This window comes from Rhipicephalus microplus, chromosome 7, assembly GCF_043290135.1.
Source record: "Rhipicephalus microplus isolate Deutch F79 chromosome 7, USDA_Rmic, whole genome shotgun sequence".
NCBI lineage: Eukaryota > Metazoa > Arthropoda > Arachnida > Ixodida > Ixodidae > Rhipicephalus > Rhipicephalus microplus.
The window spans coordinates 443517-464842 of record NC_134706.1 but is presented as its reverse complement, the minus strand read 5'-3'; positions in this window follow the sequence as shown (position 1 = coordinate 464842).

Genomic DNA, 21326 nt, shown 5'->3' with positions numbered 1-21326 from the left:
CACGAAAATATATGTAAGTATATGTAAATATATGTAAATATATGTACGTCACGAAATATATCGTCTCAGCATATGTCTTTTAGGCGCAGGAAGAGAATAATTTCACATCTGAAGGAAATTCAAGAAGCGCCCATGCACAGTGATATTTCAATGATTACAGCGAGTAGCTAAAATTTTTTTTGTATGGGTAAGTTTTGTTTTTCCTGTCTTTAATAGGTGGCGTTCGAAAAAAAAAAGTGGCAGCAACTACAGCGTTTTATCGTTTTACACTTACCAATACACTTACTCACTCATTATAGACGTTCGCGAGTGCTTGATTATGAAGGCTAGTTCACCATAAAAATCGCCATAACGTTTTGGTCCTTGTGGCCCGTTTTCTATACTCGCTTATTCGACATGGGGTAATGAAAAAACTTGCGCTTTACATCAGAAGCAAATGCAACTAATTCTGTCCATCTTAGAAAGTCTGAATATATTACAAAAACAGACATTATTTTTCGACAAATTCTTCATGAATGGCCGTGATCGATCCACGTACATTACAATAGGGGAAGTCGTTCTGTTATATTTTGGTTCTTGATCACAAAATTTGGTCATACAAAACTTCCATGACCCGCATACGTTATTCCGGCAGAAGTGAACATAGGAGTAAAAAACTATGATTATGAGTAATCACCATGTGCGTAACCGCTTCACCTTCACTCACTCATTGCTCGTCTGATCGCATCGTGCTTAACGCGACAGGACGTGTTCATTCGAGCCATCCTCGGCAAATATGCCGAGCGGATGCACAGTCTCCGAACGCAAACGTGACACTTGGCTTGACGCTGTTTGCTCTGCCAGAAGAGAAGAAAGAAAACTGGCTCTTCTCGAAAAACTAGCCGACGATTGATATCAACAATGTGAAACGAGTAACTGGCCCAGCATGTCTATTTTGTACTACAAAGATGACTCTCTGGCAGCGAAGCAATATTTTTTTTTTATCTATGAGCATCAGAATGTCAACTTCACGTTTAGGTGCTCTCGACGGCATTGCCACATTTTTTTTTTCACACGTGCCACCCACTGAATATAAAACGAAGAGCCAAATCTGAGAATTTTTGAAAATTCGAGGATCTAGTCTCGAGCTGATGTATGGGGGACACCTTGCACTGGCTCAGCTTCTTTTATTTAAAGGTACAGCAGTCAGCACCTTTAACTTAAACGCTATGACGCGTGGCCTCGACTCGCTTGAACTGAGGTCAGCGCCACCAAGCGTTGAAAGTGCTTTGCTTGCTGCAGTTAACAATAAATCGAGCGCATGTTGGTTTCACTAGTAAATTTCTGTTTCCAGTCTGCCTGACAGGCCGATCCCATGCACTCACGTGGCATCCACCACGTTTCGCTCGGGGCTTCATAATCGCCCATAGCGTTTGTTGTCGTACACTTATCTCGACAATGAACCATTTCGCGCGACAGCCTATGCACCTTTCGAGTGCTTTCGCAGCTGATTATCAAAAGAAATGACATGCATGAAAAGTAGAGCAAATGCACGTTAATGACGTTTGTAGAAGTTGCACAATAAATAAATCTGAAATGCGGTGACATTGTTCATGTTCGGATTCATTAATTTTGATTGATTTGTGGGGTTTAACGTCCCAAAACCACTTCTGATTATGAGAGACGCCGTAGTGGAAGGCTCCGGAAATTTTGACCACCTGGGGTTCTTTAACGTGCACCCAAATCTGAGTACACGGGCCTACAACATTTCCGCCTCCAAGGGATTCATTAATTTTGAAACAGCGTGAATTCAACTGTTCTCGCAATTTACAATGTGCCTTTTTGTTTGGTTCACGCTGCGCCGGAGATGTGGTTTTGGATCGCAATGTTTGTGCGTGTTCTCAGCAAGGAAAACGCGTGGATACAACGCTAAGAAAGCCATTTTCATGCGTAGTAATCAGATAAAAGCTTGAATTACCATCTTATAAAATAGGATACCGACTCTCTAAATAAACAAAAAAGCACTTATCATAAATTGAATATACTAACAATGAACCGAAGCAGCGTAAATGTGCACACAAAATAACTTGTCGCCCCGTCACGTCTTCCTGAGGCTGTTGAACCAACACCGTGTCGATCCAAGAGGCTATTTTTGAAAATAAAAGTTTCAACAAGGGTAGCTATTTTTTTGATACTTGACCATATATTTGTTTAGTCCCGCCGTGGTGGTCTATGATACTCGGCTGCTGAAGCGCAGGTCGCGGGATCGAATCCCAGTTGTGGCGGCTGCATTTCTGGTGGAAGCGGAAATGATGTAGGCCCGTGTGCTCATATTTGGGTGAATGTTAAAGAACCCCAGGTGGTCCAACTTTTCGGAGCCCTTCACTACGGCGTCTCTCATAATTACGTGGTGGTTTTGGGAAGTTAAACACCACATATCGATCAATCGACCATATATTTAATGGCAACCCTAAATATTGTTACACGCGCAAATCTTGCGCTCCAAGACCACATCTTCCGTTCAGCGTGAACCGAGCAGGAAGGCACTCTTTAAATGGCGAGAGCGGTTCAATTCAAGCCGCCGGAGAAAATATGATTCTGAGCTTGTATAACGCCATCGCATATCAGATTTATTTGTTTGCAAATTTTACAAACGCCATGAACGTGCGTTTGCTGTGCTTCTTATACTTGTGATGATTTCTTTAGAGCAACAGCTGTGAATTCAAACTCAAAAGGTGCGTAAGCTGTCGCATCAATGGTTCATTTTGTAGATAAGTGTGCGACAACGAACGCCATGGGCGTGCACGATCACGTAGCCATGAGCGAAACGTGGCGAACGTGGGATGCCAAGTGAATGCATTCGACCCACCGGTAAGGCAGACTGGAAACAGAGTATTACTGGTGAAACCGACGCGCACTCCATCTATCGTTAACTGCACCAAACATAGTATTTTCAACACTTGGTGGCACTGACCTCACTTCAAGCGAGCTGAGGCCACGCGCCGGAGCGTTCGAGTTAAAGGCGCTGACAGCTGTGCGGTTGATAATAACATGCGTCGATTTCCACTAGGATTTCGCCCAACATAGACTTGTCTACTTCGAAAAACCAAGGGCTGCCGAAATATGCAGTTTACAATCGTTTCAAGTCACCTCGGAGGAAAGGAAGCAAACAGAAAGGCAGAAGGCAGGGATGTTAACCAGGAAGACTTCTGGTTGGCTACCGTATACACTAGGGGATTATATATATCGGCGTTCAAAGTTAAGCTTTATGGTTTTATTTTTCAAAATTAGGCGCTGGAATGCCCGTGAAAACCACTTGTGCAAATAAGTTAAGTGTCCAGGGGGCGGAAAGTTAGGTGATAATTATCGCTGTTAGCAGCCCAATTACCTTAAATTTAATAATTATTTTTTTACTGGCTGTGGTAGTTGGGATGTTTATATTGAAAAAAAGAAATGTGGACAGTGGTGTTTGTACACAGTTTCAGTTTGAAGATTTTTTCTAGCACGCCTGTGCTCCGAGATATCCGGCTCCAAAGTTTAATTGTCTGTCGCGTGAGTACACATGCAAGAGGGAGAGGGTCCGCACAAAGTTCCTCCTAAAGTGAGGCATCTGTTGCGTACGGTGTTTAGTGTGTGAAGAGAGTGGAAGAGTAGGCATACATGATAACAATTACTCTTGCCCTCTCGGCCAGCGAAATAAAAAGTTGAAAAACCCTTGCAACCAGTATCTTAACACGGAACTGCAAAGCATCTAAATGTAGTGGCAGATACTATGGTGGCTTCTAGCCACCATACATATACCATGCGAAGAGAATGGTGTGAGCGTAGAATTTGGATGCCAGTGCGCGTGCGTAATAATGACTAGAGAAGCGTGCATGGTCATTGCCTGGGCTTCACGAATGGCGTGACTGCTGATGTCCGAGTACTGTAACTTTTATAAAAACAAGTGCAACAAGTTCACCAATAATACCTGTTGTGTTCCAAGCACCCCTGTGTCACGAGCGAGCCTCCGAACCCGCGAAGGACCGGATGCTGAAACTGCTTCCAGATGTTGACTCCTCCCCATTCCCCGCTCGGCGCAAACGAGCCACCGTTCGTTTCCCCCGGCAGTTCGGCCGCCGCCTCCATCCGAATAGGAATAAACTTGTTTTTAACCGTTCCAGGCTGTCTGAGCTTTTTGGACTAGCGCGACCAACGCGTACGTCTATGGGCCGACGACAACACCGGACATAACAGTGGCGACGAGGAAGTGAATTTGGACCAACGCTACGCAACGATATTGACAAGCTACAAGCTATGCCTACGCACGGGCTCCCAAATCGGCTACCCGAATTGAACAGCTCATCATGGTCATCGTGGTTTGGACACCTGCAATTTTACTTCGAGGCTAACAACATCACTGATGCAGCAATGAAGAGGGACTTGCCATCGTTTACGCAGCAGATCACTTTCGGCAGTACATTACCGACAGGAAAGTGACTTTCATAACAGATCACCGGCCCTTATTGGGTATTATGGGTCCCCAGAAGTCAATGCCACAGACATTGTCGCCGCGAATGACACGATGGTGCATCAAGATGTCGGCGTATGATTACGAACTCGTACATCGAACTGGGAAGAAACACCAAAACGCCGACGCACTAAGCCGCCTGCTGCTAGACACCACAATAGATGAACCACCCCCGCCGGGTGATATACTCATGTTCGAGGCGCTGCCAAACCCTCCGCTAACAGCTGACACGGTAGCAGCATCAACGCAGGAGTGCACTGTCTTGAAGGAAGTCTACGCAGCTATACAAGAAGGCAACGTGCAGAAGCTAAAGGGTGAACACTTCAACGCTTACCGCAAGCAAACTGCGGAGTTGAGCACTCATCGCGGTTGCGTCACCTTGGGATCAAGAGTTGTAATTCCAGCGACACTTCGCGAACAGGCCATGTCGCTTGTCCACGCAAGTCGTCGAGGCATTGCTGCCATGAAACGTGCGCCAGAAGTTATATGTGGTGGCCTGGTATCGACCATGATATAGAATTAACAGTTTACGATTGCCAGCTTTGCCAAGGCAACCACAGAAGCCCGCCAAGAGCCCCTATTCCTGAATGGGAAAGACCAGACACGCCTTGGCACACCCTGCACATTGATTTTGCTGGACCTATCGAAGGGTGTTTGTTCCTGGTGGTTGTAGACGCATACACCAAGTGGCTGGAGGTAAAACAAATGGCTACAACGACATCGGCAGCAGTTATCGACACTCTGCGGTCGTTGTTTGCAACGTTTGGCCTACCGCGCAAGGTGGTCTCGGACAACGGCACTCCGTTTGTGTCCACGGAGACTCTCAAGTTTTACAGCGACAACGGCGTCTCGTCTGTTACATCAGCTCCTTACCACCCGGCTACGAACGGACAAGCCGAGCGCTACGTGGCTGAGCTAAAGCCCGCCCTTAATAAAGACCAGACTGGGACAATGCAACGCCGCATCGCGCGCTTTCTCTTCAGACAGCACAACACTGTTCAAAGCACTACTGATCAAACGCCAGCGAAATTGATGTTCGGACGAGAAATGAGAACCCAGCTGACAGCAATTGTCCCGGAGCCCTCAGCGAAAGCACCGTTGGAGGAAGAAAAGCTCCCGCATAGCAGGAAAATTGAAAGTGGACAGCGCATATACGCCCGCCAGTTCCACAGAAAGCCCGGCTGGGTTGAAGCGACGGCACTCAAACGCATAGGTTTGCGGTCATGGCTCGTCGATATTGGTGGACAGGCCACACGCCGCCACCTTAATCAGCTACGCCGTTCAGGTAATTTGCCAAGGGAACCTCCCATTCAAGCAGCCACTTCGACGGAAGCTTCGTTCCACTTAGCCTGGCATCTCGCACCAGATGAATCGGCGCCGCCGCTCGCCGGCCCTGAACACAAGGGAAACGACACCCAGCGAGCGGAGGCTTCTCTTCCTAGTGCGTCCAGAGCAGTGGTGGTGGTGGTAGTGGTTAGAAGAAAGAGGAAAAAGGCACCTAATTTCTGTCTGCCTTCAGGCGACACGGCGCAGTGCCTTATAGGGGTGGGGGGAAGGAGTGATGAAAAGAATAGAAGGAAAATAGACGAAGAAGAAGACAGGGAAGCAACAGAAAAAGAAGGAGATAGGAAAGTGGGGATCCGGTCGAAGCAGTCCAAGGGCGGGGTGCCACAATGCGAGAGCTACACGGTGTCAGGAGACCGCGGAGGGCGAACCAGTCGGCGGGAGCTTCGCTGGCGTCGGATATCGCGAGGGCACAACCGTCCAGCTTGAAATCCTGCGAGCGAATCCCCAGAGCGTCCACGCGCCCACGGCGGCCCCCAGATCGCTTCCAAGTGACAATCTAAGGAGGGAGGAGATGTTGTCTTCCAAGCAACCCTGTGTCACGAGCGAGCCTCCGAACCCGCGAAGGACCGGATGCTGAAACTGCTTCCAGATGTTGACTCCTCCCCTTCCCCCCGCTCGGCGCAAACGAGCCACCGTTTGTTTCCCCCGGCAGTTCGGCCGCCGCCTCCATCCGAATAGGAATAAACTTGTTTATAACCGTTCGAGGCTGTCTGAGCTTTTTGGACTACCGCGACCAACGCGTACGTCTATGGGCCGACGACTACACCGGACATAACAATACCTTAAACAGATTTTTCCTTGCTAACGCTTACTTCCTGCTGCTACATAAGCCTATTTCGGTCATGAGCAAATCTCATCGAAACTCTTCACATCTCAAGACGTCAATGCCCCAAAAAGTGTTCGAAATGCCTGCCCGGCAGGCATTTTGAACGCAAAGAAAGAATCACCTTCGCGTCGACTCGATGACTCGGTGCACTACTTTAGCAGGATTACTCGCACAGGCAGATGTTATTCTGTCTTTCATGTCATTAACATCACTGGGCTCTGTTACGTAAACTCGATATTTAACGTAGCCCTAAAGAAAAAAGTCCAGTGGGGAAAGGTCAAAAGATCTCAGTGGCCAAAACGTCGCTCCTGTGGTGGTGCTGTGGTGGTGCTCTATCGTGCTGTGGTGGTGCTCTATCGTGCTGAAACCATACATGGTGCAGGTTATTCAGAAAAAGACTGCAGGCAAGGTCATCAAAGGCAGCACCTAATATTTCTTCTGTGTACATCTTCCCGTTCAAGTTGTACTAAAAAAAGTGAGATCCGATGAACCTGTTCCCAACTATTGCGCGCCACACATTCACACTCAGACGAACTTGATGCTTGTGCTGCCTTAGCCAGTGTGAGTTTTCTTGTGCCCAATAATGGATGTTGTGAAGATTAACACTTACATTTCGGCAAAACCGAGCTTCATCAGTTCGAATTATTCTGTGCAAAGAGTCATTTTCTTGGTCAGTTTAGATGAGGCCTGTTGTGACTCGCGTCCGTAGGCGCCTTGCTGTCCCTGAAAAGCAGAGCCGAGCAGCGTTCACACGCCCGGAACCCCCGTTTTCTCGGAACGAGCGTCCAGCAGCGGGGAGCGACAAAAAGATTGGAAGACGGTCCGTGATCCAACGTCCCTACAAGCATTTCCTCCTATGGCTTGTTAGCGAGACGGCAAAGCAGACCGACCGCGCAGGTCGTGTTTAAGAAATTGAAATCTCTACTCCTTGGCTGCCCTTTCATGGAAAAACAGCAGCAGCCACCCAACCGCTGATTCGTTCCGGGAACGAACCCATCTACGCTCTCCTCAGTGAACCTAGGCTCGGATGAGCATTGCGTTGGGAGATGCGATAACTATTCGGCGGACCGTGTGTTGTGATGATGGCCTGTGGGTGGTGTTTTGTGTGTGGGTGATTAATGTTCCAATCAAGGAGGAGGAGCTCGACAGGGCTTTAAACGACGTTGTGGAGTGCTGGACGTCGCTCTGAATCATGTAACGGTTCAACCACCACGCTCGTAGTTTCTGAATCTCCTAACCTCTCTATGCTGTAAATAGATGTAAATAGTGCCATAACCTGTTTGTTTTTCGTATCCCCATTTTGTCAGCTTTTGTTTCCTCCAACCGAAGTTACGCCACGCTACCACATGAGACCGGGTAGACCCCGGTCCGAAACAACTGGTGATCAGCGCTGAGATTCGAAGCGACCACTGGTGAACAGCACTGGGATTCGCAACAGGCCCCAATTTCATAAGTCAACTCGCCGTTCAAAGTCCGCCTCATTGAGGTCACGATGAAAGTAAACGTGATATGGGTGTAACTTGTGCTTTCTTAGAACATTTGTGACTGTTCAGTCGGCGTAATCATTCTAAAGACAATTCAACTTTGGATCCGGATATCTCGAAGCACAGGCGCGCTAGAAGAAATCTTGATTAATTGATGTGTGTGGTTTAACGTCCCAAAACAACCATATGGTTATGAGAGACGCCGTAGTGGAGTACTCCAGAAATTTCGACCACCTGGGGTTCTTTAACATGCACCCAAATCTGACCACATGGACCTACAACATTTTTGCCTCCGCCGGAAATGCAGACGCCGCAGTCGGGATTTGATCCCGCGACCTTGCGGACTAGAAGAAATCTTCCAACTTTGGAGTTAATTGGGTTTACGTGCACTAGATGGAAACTTACTGAAGATGAACTACCAACAAGCCTGCATCGCATCTCTTCCAACTGAAACTGCATACAAACACTGCATCCTACATTTTTTTTTTCATTGTAAACATGCCAACTTACCACAACCAGTTAAAATTTAATTATTAAATATTAGTTGTGTTGCTGGCAGCGATAATTATAATCTAACCTTCTGTTTTTCTGGCCGCTTAACTGATTTGCACAAGTGGTTCTCACGTGCCTTCGAGCGCCTAATTAAAAAAAGCTATAAAGTTTAACTGTGAACACCCGGTATAGGGAAGGTGACTACAAAGATCAGAAAACAAAAGGAGCGAGGATGATGAAAGGAGAGAGAGAGATACCGTAAATTCATCGCAGCATGTAGAACTCCACCTCAAGTCAGTCACAGACGTTCACACGAACCCGTGGTCATCAAAAATCACAAGAAGGCTTTCTCTGTCTTGTGGGCTGTCGAGAGATGTAGATAGTAGTGTAATAGCACCTACACTTAAAGTGGCCGATCATCCAGTCACCGCAATGCGTTGGCAAGTTCTTGCCTCTCTGAAGCAAATCGAGCACAGTGACACAGCAGGTGTTCAATGTTCGTTGGTGCCGCAAATATCGCATGTCGCACTGTCAGTCATTCCGATTAACGTGATATGTGCTTTCGCGAAGGCAGCTCCCAGCCAAAGGCAAACAGAGCAGTGAAGCTTCGCGTCGATGTAGGCCGGATGGAGGCCGGAGTCGTACTGAAGGGTTAAGTTCATGTAGTCTGGTACGTCGTACGTTTGGTGCGTTCCACTCAGTCAAGGTAAGATTGCAGCACCATTGACGAATCTGCCACGCGGCGTTTGTTCTTCAAAGCGGAATGGGAACGTTACTTTGTGTCTGATGTAACGCGCGAGCAACATTATCTGCGGAATCATTTCCGCTTATACTACAATGCGCAGGTAACCTATGAAATACGTCGTGGGCTATGTTTTCTGACTCGAATCTGGCGTTACAGTGCATGAGGTCAGTTCTCTGACGCAGATCCCACGAACAGCTTACATTAAGAACCGTGAAACTTCCCCACCTTTTAGAGCAAGTCACTTTGGAATGTTAGATATACACTTTAAGAAAAAAAAGGACTAAAAGGGGTAGGGAGCTAGGTTAGTCCTTTTGGGTATCAACTGCTTTGCTATAACTATTCGTCCTTTTGGGGACTAACTGCAGGCGGATAAACAGTTAGTCCTTGAAGGATAAACTGCAAGAGGACTAAGGATTGCTCCTGAGAGGACTAATATTTACTCCTGTAAGAACTAACAGCTGATTTTTGGAAATGGTCCCTAACAGAGCAAATGTTACTCTCGTAAGGACTAACCGTAGATCCCGAGAAATCATACCTTGGAAAGTGAACGTTACTCCTTCGGGATAAATCATTCATCCATTTGAACAGTTTTTTTGGGGGACTAGTGATTATTCCACTATTCAATAACCTGGCCACCTTCCCCAGACTGACATGATAGCTCACGCCAGCTGCGCCTTACTAATAACTACATTCGTCATTGTGTGTTGAAACAAAAAATTGCAGAGATCAATTCAAAGCTAGAAACGTTTATTTTCCACAAATAGTGCGTCATGCACAGCAGTGGTCTTCACCGTCACAGCTGCTGTGCCCTCTTACCTGCGAGAAATAGAACGAAAAATTTTTATGGAAATAAACTAGCTAGAAGACCACGACTTATTTGTTTAAGCCCCAATAAAACGCATTCGCAAGCTGATGAAACATGCTAAAACTTGCCGCGCGCAGTGCTTTTTCACCTTTCGCACTATTTAATTTGTAATGTGCCAAAGTGACGAAAATGAAAAACTTACCTTGAAAATTAACAGGCGCACGTAATTTCTAGAGCCAGTTAATCCAGAAAATGCTGACCACATTTCAAGGTGACGGCGTCCATTCTTGAAGCTTTGCAGAAAAGAAGCCGTGAAGGAGCCCTGCATTTAAGTTGGGGTGTCCAGTTCTCCGCAGGAAACTTGTGTTGTTCAGTACCTTGAACAGCCGTTTCACAGAAACACAAATGCACGCACGTCCACAATTCCAGCACATGCGATAAAGTATATTTTTCACTGCTACGTTAATAGCCTGTGAAGCGGCACACCCCTTCCATGGAACCACATCAAAAAAGATCACCACGAGTGACAAACACGATCCACACTCTTGAATACAGTGACTGTGAACGATTCCGGAGAAGTCTTGCGCGGATTGATACACGCTCGATTGTCCGTCAGTCTTGCCTGATTGTCACCGCTATTGAATGGTGTAAAGTTTATTTAACTACGTTTCAAATCATTATAATGGTCGGCGCAGTATTCTTCCCCGACAATTTATTCTTTTGTCGTGTTATTTTGTTGTTGTTGTTGTAACTGTAAGTGGGCTGACGAGCGTTGTAATCAGTTCTCGGAACCCCTGGACGCGCATTTGCCACATTATTCACCTCTCAGTCCTCCGCCTCGCGCTACCACCACCTCGACAGAGTAGAAGGGTGAGTTTCAGAAAAATAGGGTGAACATGACTGAGAACCAGACCTTAAAAAGGCTGCTGACCCGTTCACACAACAAAGGCTGTAGAAAAGGCGTCTTTTCATCTTTTCAGCCCCTACCCGGGGGAGTGTGTGAGCCATTCGTCCTCTTGTTAGTCCTCCAAATTGGCACACGACATGCTCCTCACCACACTTGGTCTTTTGGTTGACTAAAGATACGATTTGAGCACTAAGGTTGACTTTATTTCTCCATTCAGCTGGATTTTTTTCTTAGAGTGTAGTGTTCCGTGCACTTGACCGAGCCACGAAAAAACAGCTAGCAAAAGAGAAAAAAATCTCTCAGGGTCTAAAAAGATTCGAAGGCGAAATCTATCTTTTCTTTCTTCTTGGCCGTTGCACGTTGGGGTCTCGCCATGGAGAGCACTGCTCTCATAGCGAAATGACCCAGCAGATGAGGTCGAAATGAACCAAACAACACACATATATTTAACTATTTTTAGATCGGTGATATCGCCTGCCGAATTAACACATCAGTTGTGATCAACACGCTGAAACTCATTACACAATATTCCACAACGTTCAAATGCCCCGCCGTGGTGGCCTAGTGGCTAAGGTACTCGGCTGCAGACCCGCAGGTCGTGGGATCGAATCCCGACTATGGCGGCTGCATTTCCGATGGAGGCGGAAATGTTGCAGGCCCGTGTTCTCAGATTTGGGTGCACGTTAAAGAACCCCAGGTGGTCGAAATTTCCGGAGCCCTCCACTACGGCGTCTCTCATAATCATGTGATGGTTTTGGGACGTTAAACCCCACATATCAATCAATTATCAATCCACAACGTTCAATAACATAACAAACACAAGGCGACGGCGCCCACGCTCGACTCATCACGAGTATCCATGGCCAGCGCTTCCTCTGTTAGGGGCGAATCTCTTTAAGCCGTGGTTTGTGCGTCCGCGGCGAATGTTGTAGTAGTAGTAGTATTAGTAGTAGTAGTAGGCAGTGGTAGTGGGTAGGCATCTCTACGGCCGGACTAAAGGAGTGGCACGCGCGCAGTTCTTTGAATTGAGGAGGAAACCCGCTCACATTAATCAAAAATGAAAATCGAAGCATATCCACGGAATGAATCATTATGAGTAGGGCGAAACGTTCGTCAATCCGTGCGTGCGTCCGTCCGTCCGTACGTGCACCCGTTCGTGCGTTGTCTGTCCATGCGTCCATCCGTCCATCTAGTGAACACTTCAAGTACCGCCGTCTCGCTTTTTTATCACATATTCATCATATACAAACACCGTCATACAGCGGACAATTGAAGGATTAAACGAGAGTATGTACCACATTTCTGCTGTTGTGCTTTGTTAAAACGGAGAGCGTAATAACGATGTCATGCTACGTTTTTCGTAACAAGTGGACATGCGGATATGTGGCCGAGGGTGGGTATGTGCCACTAGTATGCGGGTATGTGCCACAGGTTACGCACTGCGACAACAAGGCACGCACAAGCCATGCCATAAGGAGCTTCGCCCATAAAGAGATGGTTGTTTCTGATGAAATAACCTACAAAGACGATTGTAGGTGTCTTAATCTTCAATAAAATTTGCTTTGAGTTTGATGGTCACTAAAAAGATGGCAGCATATCCACGGAGTGAATGATGGAGAGTGGGGCGAAGCATTCGTCCGTCCATGCGTCCATCTGTGTGACCGTCCATGCGTCTGTTTGTGCGCCCGTCCCTGCGTTCTTTCGTGCATCCGCCCCTGCGTCCGTTCATGCGTCCATCCATGCATCTGTTTGTGTGTCCGTTCGTTCATCTATTCAACACTCCAAGTCCCACCATCTCGCATCTTTTTATCATATATTCCCCATATAGAAGCACCGCCATCCAGCGGACATTCCAAGGACTAAACGAGAGTTGGCACACGCACACTTTCTTACGGCCTGCGCTTTGGGTCCACTTCCCACCTTTAACCACCTCGAGTTCATGGTATATTCTAGTTCACTGTATTCATGGCACTGCGACCAAACGCTCGCTAAACCTTTCGAAAACCAAGGAGGTTACGCCCAGCGAGTATAACGTAGCAACCTTTCCCTGTCAGATAGGGGTCAATTTACATGCCAATGGCTGCTAATGAGAAATTAGAGACAGGAGAATTCGGCTTTTACTTTCTTACGGCTTGCGCTTCGTATCTACTTCTCATTTTTAACCACCTTGAGTTCATTCATGGTATATACAAGTTCATTGTATTCATGGCACTGCGGCTCAACGCTCGCTAAACCTTTCTAAAGCTAAGGAGGTTACACCCAGCGAGTATAATGTAGCATCCCTTTCTTGTCCGATAGTGCTCAATGTACATGTCAATGGCTGCTAATGGGGATCGCAGCGTGCGCGTTGACTATAAGCCGAATGCTCATGTCTCTCATTCCCCATTAGCAGCCATTGGCATGTACATTGAGCACTATTTTTTATTGTTAAACAACGCACAGAAGAAATCTCTCACTGGCACCACCTTGGAGGTCAAGTGTTATACCTATTTTGGGTATGTGCCACTGGTGGTTACATACGAGGGACGCCCAAACCACGCCATAAGGAGCTTCGCCCCTAAAAACTAGCAACAGAAGGACGCACTTTGAGCCCTATCTGACCAGAAAAGGTCGCCATGCCAAACTCGCCGGGCGTAACCTCCTTGGTTCTAGCAAGGTGTAGCGAGGGTTTGGCTGCAGTGCCATGAACCAGCGGCGGTTAAAGGTGGGGACAAGACAGGAAGCGCAGGCCGTAAAGCGGGAGACACGTGGTGTGAATTCAGATGCGATTAGCCGTACGGCTGTTCGTGCCAACAGCCGCGTCCGACAGGCGTCCGACAGTATGCGGCGACGATTCACACGCTGCGCGTGCATCCAACTTGCTGAATGTAGCCGCACGGCAGCCGCACCGGTTTGGCGGCCGTAGCCATTGGCAGCGCTGGAATGTGACAAGGGGTGTTACAGGTGGGCGCCGTCGCAAAATTCTGCCTCGCCATTCCGATCGTCCTCGTATTTGTGGATATCGTCATTGTCAGTGGCATCAAAAACATTGGATAGACTCTTTCTGACGTGAAATAACTCATGATTAAATAAAGTGATGCTTGAAGTGTACTATTTCTGCAAGGCAACGCCGGTTTTCAAACCAACGACGAGATGTCGAGCCGTTATGGAAGTCCATTTCGCAGGTAAACAAACAGTGGTACCGGAGGTCTCGGCGAACGGGCCCGCTTCGTTCCGACGTTTGCTTTTTACATCGACGCCTTTGATTAAACCAGTTGCACGGGCGAAAGCGTCATATAAGTGCACGAGGTTTTATTGTGTTGGTAAAAAGAAGCGCTGGACAATGAGCTCAAGTCAAAGAGCGGCACTATCGAGAACGTCGGCCTTGCTAGGCCTACGCTCGGAGTATATAATGAATGTGGGCTATGTCGATGTTTGTCGCTTGCGAAGGCGTAGCTTTGTTAGCGATGTTATCAGACAACAAAGCATGGCTGCGTGAGCTTCTTTATTTCGCGCCTAATAAAAAAGATACGATGTCTTCCGAGCGTGCGAGCTGAGGGGTCGTATGTGGGCGGAGCCTGAGCGCTGATGGCTGTTCGCCCCATGTGACTTGAACCGTCGTACGCGGCGTGCGGTGTCGCGCGCCGCATCGGATGCCAAATCGCACCATGTGTCTCCCGCTTAAGAGAGTGCACGCGTTCCGCTCTCTAGTGGGACCTTGCCACATCTCGTTTAGTCATTGGAATGTCCGCTGGAAGGTGGTACTTCTTTATGATGAATAAGATGTGAGATAGCGGTACTTGTGTTAACGAGATGGACGGACGCATGGACAGACACACGAACAGACGCACCGACGGGCGGATGAATGGACAGACAGACGCAGTTTTCTGGCCTCCTTGAAGAACGAAGGTAATATTTATGTGCTGGAAAGACCAAGCCTTGTAATTATTTTGAAGTTCTCTAGAGTTGAATGAGTTTCCGCTAGGGGGCCATGAAGTGCAGCTGCACTTCACGTGGGCTCCTGCTTTCCATGCTAGTTTTTGTGGTTCAACACTGTGCTAGTTCTGGGTTTTGGTGCGGGCCAATTCACCAGGGGAGGCGGGCGCTAAGGGGAGGCGGGCGCTTCGCGAAGTGATCGGACGCGACGCTCATCGGCTCCGTCGATTTTCGGCTGGAACCGTGCTCTTTTCAATGTGGCTGCTATAAAACTTGTGCGACTGCATCTGCAAAGTCAGCAAGATTCTGGAGACACCGATCTTACCCAGCTGCGCCCAATTTTGGGCCACTTCGAGCAACTTTGCATCACAACGTAGCGAACGAGCTAAGCCTCACGGCTGCGGCTCCGCCGCTGCTGGATGCGGAGACGCCGCTCGGTCAACTCCTCAACATGGCGCTGCCTGAACAACGTGGCTACGACCCTACGACTCTGTCGTGGTCATATATCCCGACAAATCCATCAGACGATGGCCCATCCACTATTTCGGTGGAGCAAGCCAACATTTTTCAACTCGTCGAGGGTCGGCGTCGCCGCCGAAAAAACGCGGAAGGAGCATCTGCACTGAAAACTCCTCTCAACAATCCAACCACTGGAGACGCTCACGCTCCATCTCCTGAAGCTCCACAAAAGATTTCACCAGTCTCCAAGTGGACACCGAAACCAACGGTCAGGATGAATCCTGGCGACTACGTGATCGTGCTCAAGCCACGCATCACAGTAGCCCTCAAGGCAGCGTTTCAACAAGGTGAGCTCGGAGCTGCCATTTCCCAACTCATCGGAAGACAGCACATGAATGACATCACCATTTCTCCCAATTGGGAGCAAAACATCATCATCTGTGGCACGCAGAATAACGAGGTGGTTCAGAAACTGCTGTCGGACTTTCAAATCGACACCAGCAAAGGACCGCTGCCGCTTCGCGGTCACCTCAAGCTCACCGGTGATGTGTGTCGCGGCGTGATTTCTGTGCACAACCTCGAAACCAGTGCGTCCCTGAAACATAGTGTGCAGTGGCGTGTTGGTGAACTAGTCTATGCGCGCAAGCTGGGGAACTCCAACGTAGCTGTATTGACTTTCGCGGGAAGGAACGTTCCGCGTTTCGTTCACTATAACGCAGAACTGACTCCCGTCAGAGAGTACAAGAAGACAGTGCCAGCGTGCTACCGCTGTGGCGCACTGGGGCACCGGGCGGATATCTGTCCCAACCCGGTCACCGAAAGATGCAGCCTTTGTGGCCAAAACGTGGGCGCTGGTCCTGAGGGGATGGCCCCCCACGAATGCAACCCAACGTGCATAGTTTGCGAGGGTCCGCACCTCACCAGCTCCAGCGAATGCACTGAAAAAATTCATCAGGCTTCAGCAACCAGGGTCCAGGACATCGGGGACCCCAACAAAACCAAAGCGCCGGTCAACAGGCAAAGCGCCAATTCCTGGCAAAGCAGCAACGGCAACGCTACCACCTGGCGCGGCAGAATCCCCAGCTCTCGGCGCTCCATCTGGCAACGCTGCACGCAACCAACCCAAGGTAGACAGTTGGGTGGAGGTCGCCTCCTCTCCCTTATTTCTCCCCTCTCCACCTGCTTCTGCCACAAGCACTACCGAAACACAAAAACTCAGGCACGAGCTCGCACTTTTGCGATCTCAGAATGAAAAACTAGCCAGCGAACTTGACTCGCTCAGAACCAATCTCACTACTCAGCCATCGTTGAGCGACGAAGAGGAAAATATAACAGACAGGGAGATTCCTACTACTATAGAGAGTCGCGTCGCGGCCCTGGAGACCCAGGTGAATGCAATAGAAACACAATTGGCTGACCTCCCCAAAATTATCCACGACACCATCGCGCGTCATATGGAGACTGTCATCGCACAGGTGACACAAACAGTAACTCACATTATCCAAAAGTGAATACAAGACAATCCACGCGTCCTTAAGCGCGTAGAGCCCATTAGGGACGTTAATCGCTCCTCAAAATTTAACAGAGTAACTCCAGATTAGTCTGACTTTTCTGAAGACTACAGCACGTCAGCACAGGGTGCTAGTGAACTGAGTAATCTTAACAACACAACCCCACCCTCCATCTCCGAACATGGTCCCCAACCCTAGGTCGCGAGCCAGAGCAACTCAGCCATTGTTACTAACACAGTGGGACCTGCAGAGGTCTCAAGAACCACAAGAAGCGGACTCATCTCCACCTCTATCTTGAGACCTTTGAGTTCCTCGTAGCCGTGATTGCCCTTCAAGAACCCGGCACGGACGTCAAACTCACAAATTACACTACATTTCAACACAACCCGGAGACATGTATACTTGTTCACAAGCAATATACCGCCCAGGAAGTCACACTCCCCACAACACCGCCTTTCCCATACACGATGGTGTCGGTGCTGCCTATAAGGCGATCTGACCCACCTGTTCATATTTTAAACATTTACTGTCCCCCAAAGCTTAAGAACGTCACGTTCAGTGCAACTTTCACACAAGCTATGCAGGTGGCAGGAAGGGACCCCCTCCTGATCGTCGCCAACTTCAATGCCCCAAGCAGGTTATATGGGGTTACCCGTGAGAGGACACGCGTGGAAGGAAGCTTGTGGAACTTCTTTCTACACTTGGACTCACCCTCCACACTGATCCCGCCAGCCGAACACGTGTAGGCAACTCTGTTCAACGAGATACTTGCCCGGACCTCACATTTACACGCAACATACGCCATGCCGACTGGCTGAACACACAGGACACTCTCGGTAGGGATCATTGTGTATTAAACACAACGGTGTACATGCGTCCCTTAAAACGCCCACTTACACAAGCTCATGTCCCAGACTGGACAACTTTCCACACCACTCTACCTATCGTAGACCCTCTCCAGTCGGGATACGACACCTGGTCTAAATTGCTGACGTCTACACTGAAACAACACGGACGGCTGATACAGCTCACGGAAACTCAAACGGACGTAGATAACCACCTCCTCCATCTTTGGCAGGCCCGCCGCAGCCTCACCAAACAATGGAAAAAACAGAAACATAACAGACGCCTCAAGAAACTCATCCTAGAACTCACGGAGCAAGCTGCGGAATATGCTGCTCAGCTAGCCGACACTAACTGTGTGGACAGGTGCAACACGGCTGCACGCCAGATGTCTGGTCGCAACACGTGGCGCCTGTTTCGCGCTCTCATCGATCCAACACAAACATGCACGGAAACTCAACGTCACTTACATAAGGTCATGCACAACTTTACGGGAACGACAACACAGCTGGCACACACGCTCAGGGACCGATACCTGTGCACCACCAAGGACCCCCGGACGGCCGCATACTCTTACGCAGGCAAAAAGAACACGCAGTTGGACACTCCGTTCCAGCTCCACGACCTACAGGCGGCCTTACGCAAGATGAAGCGTGGCACTGTACCCGGGCGTGACCAGGTTACGGTCAAACTGTTGGCCAATCTTCCCGACGCAGCCTACGCCACGCTCCTCAAATACATCAATAGCATTTGGGACGAAGAAACTCCTCTCATTCTTGAACGGAAATCAGCTCTCGTGACCTTCATCCCGAAGGCAGGTAAACCTATTGACGTGGAGAACCTTCGCCTCATCTCCCTAACGTCTTGTGTCGGCAAACTGATGGAAACGATGGTGCGCGACAGACTCTCCGAGTTTCTAGAAACACGGCACACTTTTGCGGACACCATGTTTGGTTTCCGCCCTCAAAAGTCAGCCCAGGATATACTTCTACAGCTCCACCATGACATATTAGATCATGTTGAATGCCCCCACAATGGCAAGGCAGTCCTGGCCTTGGATCTCAAAAGGGGCATTCGACAACGTGAAGCATGAGGTAATCCTTGACCACCTCAGTCAGACCAACTGTGGTTATAAAACATTCAATTATGTTAGACAGTTTCTTACAGACCGTCAAGCCTACATACGCATACAAGATGAGGAACATGGGCCTTACGTCATCGGCTCGAGGGGAACTCTTCAAGGCGCGGTCCTCTTTCTCCTCCTATTTAATATAGCCATGCTTCATCTTCCCCCCAAATTGGCTTCTCTACCAGGGATACATCACGCTCTTTACGCGGATGATATCACGATCTGGGCCACGCAAGGTAACCTGGGTCACATGGAGTCATGCCTGCAAGCAGCAGCGACTGTAGTCGACGACTACGCAACCTACTGTGGACTCCAGTGTGCCCTGGCTAAGTCAGAATTTGTGCACGTACGTCCCTCCCCTCAGGACACAACTCAGCTCCATATCAGTCTTCCCTCGGGACCGATCCGTGAGGCCAAGGAGATCCGCGTCCTTGGCCTCTTCATACACCACCAACGCAAGGCCGACACCACAATAGCCAAACTTCGCACGGTGGGAGACCAGGTGGGCCGTATGGTCCGCCGGGTCTCCAACAAACGGGGCGGATTACGAAGCAGGGATGCAATGCGGCTTGCCCATGCTTTCGTAACGAGTAGACTACTCTACTCGACTCCCTACTTGCACCTACGCAAACACGAGGATGATCAACTCGAGGTCATCCACTGTAAAGTTATCAAGCGGGCTCTCGACCTCCCTATCACCACGTCCAACCAGAGACTTCTGGCCCTATAGGCGTGGTGAATACCTACCGGGAACTTCGGGAAGCCCACCTCGTTAACCAATACACGCGCCTTGCACAGACCCATTCCGGTCGCCGCCTCTTGGACCGAATACACATCAAACACGATTACTATATTGAGGAAAGGGTGAGAGTGCCAGAACCTTGGAGACGCACCCTCCGGGTCCGACCCTTTCCCCGAAACATGTCCAAAAAAACCACAGTGGTCGCCGCCAGGCGCGCGCGGAAGCCTTGCAGCGACACTTTGGTTAAGAGGAACACGTGTGCTACGTGGACGTTGCCGGCCCGCACCATAGGGAGGGGGGGTATACGGCCGCAGTCATACACAACGCAAACACCGTAAACGGGCTCACTTTCAAAGCCTACAGCGCAACACACGCGGAGGAGATTGCCATCGCTCTGGCTCTCACCTATCCCTCTTCTAAACATATAATCACCGACTCACAAGGAGCCTGTCGGAACTATCAGCTAGGGTGGGCTTCGCCGCTTGCTCAGCGCGTACTGGAACCTAGCTGCCGATACATTAATCCAACTCCGCGAAATCTGGTTTGGGCATCCGGTCACCAAGGACTCAGGGGTAACGAACAGGCCGATCAGGCCGCCCGCGCACTCTCTTCCCGGGCTATCTCCCTGTCTTTGGAAGCCTACTCGCAATCAGACAATTCGGCCCTTTCATACAAAGATATTACCAATTACTACAAGGAGGAGCACCGGAACTTTCCAGACCCTTGTAAGGGACTGCATCGTGACGACGAGCGCCTCCTTTTAAAACTGTTTACCAATACTGTACTGTGTCCGGCGGTGCTAAAACATTTCAATTCATCCTTTTATGGCACGTGCCAGTTCTGTGGTGAGGTGGCTGACACCTTCCACATCGTCTGGGCGTACCAGTCTAATCCATCTATCCCCCCAACCCCAATCCCACGAGGGAGGACTGGGAGGCGGCCCTGCTCGGCTGTCAAGATCTGAAGGCCCAAGAGGCTCTGGTTCAACGGGCGCGGGCGGCGTTGCTTGCCAATGGAGCCCCGGAATAGGGGTTCCACCCAGTGCTGTGAGGGTAGGAGGCCAATAAGGCCCCAACCCAATCACCTCTCTGAAACCATTTAATGGTTATTAAATGTTTTACCACCACCACCACCACCACCAATTCACCAAATTGCAAGGAAAGGACTGACACTTTCCATTAAGTGATGAGTGATCATCCACACCGAACTCTTAACATCTCGACGACACGGTCCTCCCCGCTAACCCTTATGCCGTGGACCGGACCCGCGAGCGCGTCTCGCACTTGGAGCTTGCATTACATGTACACCCGGCGAACGCGCGGGATGGGAGGGAGCTTCGCGTTCCTCCACCTCCTTGTTAATCACTGAAAGAAAAAATGTACCCTGACATGTCCGCTTTCGCTGCGTCTACTCGCTAGGCGACCCATGGGTAGGCCCGGTTTTGCGGTGTCTATTCGCTAGGCAGTGTGTTTCGGCGCTACCATCGGTTCATGCAAACTGCATTGCCGGGTGCCATTGGACGACATTGAAATTGTCTACAGGCCACAAGCCAGACTTATCAAAATAGAGTCTGACATCAATCACGCATGCTATCGGTCGATCAAGCGGCCTCACGCAACAGGATTTATACGA